This window comes from Myotis davidii, unplaced genomic scaffold (assembly GCF_000327345.1).
Source record: "Myotis davidii unplaced genomic scaffold, ASM32734v1 scaffold474, whole genome shotgun sequence".
NCBI lineage: Eukaryota > Metazoa > Chordata > Mammalia > Chiroptera > Vespertilionidae > Myotis > Myotis davidii.
This window is the reverse complement of record NW_006285783.1, coordinates 1-2,057: the sequence shown is the minus strand read 5'-3', so window position 1 is coordinate 2,057 and position 2,057 is coordinate 1. Positions and strand designations below refer to the sequence as shown.

Below are 2,057 nucleotides of genomic sequence, written 5' to 3'. Positions count from 1 at the left end.
TGGGGGTGTAAAGTAAGGCATAGGGAATATAGTCAATAATATTCTAATAACTATGTATGGTGTCAGATGGATATGAGATTTTTCGGGATGATCACTTACTAAGTTTTCTAATGTCTAATCCCTGAGGTGTACACCTGAAATTAATATATTATAGTCAAATGTAACTGAAAAAATAAAAAGATCAATCAAAATTTATTCTCACCTTTATCTTGAAACTACCCAAGGTGTCTTCTTGTCCTTTCACATTCATATAAGGAGTGAATCCATTAGCACCTGCTAACTTTTTCTCCAAAAGGTCTGCTTTTTGCTCTGCCCTTTCTCTTTCAACCAGATGTACTCTGTGTAAGAAAACAGTGGGTAACAATGTCATGAAACCAACTGAGTATTCAAACTTCAATTAAAAATAATGAAATAAGACCTAGCTGGTGTGGCTCAGTGCTTAGCGTGTCAGCCTGGGCACCAGAGGATCATGGGTTTGATTCCCAGTCAAGGACATGTACCTGGGTTGCAGGTTTGATCTCCAGCCTCATTTGGGGCATGTGCGGGAGACAACCAATCAATGTCTCTCTCTCACATCAATGTTTCTCTCTCTACCCCTCTCCCTTCCACTCTCTCTCCATGTGCCTTTGACTGGAATCAAACCAAGACCTTCATTTCACAGGCAGACACTCTATCCACTGAGCCAAACCAGCTAGGGCTAAGCCTGTATGGAAAAAATATCCTCACTACTTGGATAAGGGTTAAAATAATATTAATAATAATGAAAACAAATATTCCCCATTAAAAATATAGTAAATATGTGTATCAAGTAAAAATGTGACTATTTCTAAGGAGAGACTAGAAATGGTAGAGAAATGGAGAGAAATACAATCCAGTGTTAAGTCCTGTAGTAGTTACCCTGGGGGAGGTCAATTTTGAAACCATCCTTTTCAAGGGGAAATTTGAGTATGAATATTTGCCTGCCACTACTGGTAATAGTGTGATGATCAGGAGGTTCCACATGAATACAAGTACTCCTATTTTAATAACACCTGAATGGGCTCTCCTACTGGGATTTGATGAGGGAAAAGGAACAAGAAATAATGATACAGCAATAGAGAACAGCATATCTAAAAACGTTATTTATTATCAAATATTTAAACAGCTAATTATTTGGTTCTTGTTTGATTACTAATTGCAAGGTATTGGTAATATTTTCTACCCTGTAGCTAGGTTAAAGTTTCAATTCATCTTCCATGATTTTTATGTCCTTTTCTAAGAATTGCATCCTACAGAATTAATAAATTTGAGTTAGGTCAACAGAAATTATCTGAATAATCTAAAGAAAATATTTAAATTCAAAAATTATGTTAGAGACAGGTAGGACACACGCAATAGGTATAACATACCTGTAGGTCTAACATATTGTAGCCATAGAATGAGAATAGAGACAGAATGGGACAGAAACAATATTTGAAAAAATAATTTCCAAGAATTTTCCAAACCTGATGAAAGACATCAATTTATAGATTCAATAAATTCTGCAAATCCTAAGCCTTGCCAAGACATATAGTCAAATTGTTATCAATTAAAAGCAGTCAGAGAAAAAGCACACGTTACCTCAAAAGTACAACAATAAGACTGATGACTGAGTTTTCAACAGAAGCTATAGACGCCAGAAGATAACTGAATGACATCTTAGAGGGCTGAAGTAAAAATACTGAAATCCAAGAATTCTACTAGTATACACAATAAAAAAAAATACCCTTAAAAAAATGAAGATGAAATAAACAGTTTCAGAAGGGGAAAAATGGAAAAATTGTCAGAAGAACTGCATTACAAGAAACCTACAGACAATTTCTCAGGATGAACAAAAATTATCCTTAGTGTGCACAGAACTGTAGGAAGGAAGGAAATGCATCAGAAAGAGAAAATAGGAATTTATACTGGCAGTTAATTAAAATGATAATATCTTATGGGATTTATAACACTTGAAATATTAAAATATAACAATAGTACAAGAGCATGAGATAGCTCAATGAAGTTGAATTGTCATAAGGCTTTTATTTTGGAATATC

The 2,057-nt window shown here is 34.4% G+C and overlaps 1 long non-coding RNA gene across 1 annotated transcript in view; it reads right to left on the bottom strand.

The window, feature by feature from the left end:
- Window positions 1–344, bottom strand: part of LOC107181984 — a 7,578-nt gene extending 7,234 nt beyond the window's left edge. The window contains exon 1 of the long non-coding RNA XR_001512702.1: window positions 203–344. This is a non-coding gene — a long non-coding RNA (uncharacterized LOC107181984). The remainder of the gene's footprint in view (window positions 1–202) is intronic.
- Window positions 345–2,057: the final 1,713 nt, after the last annotated feature.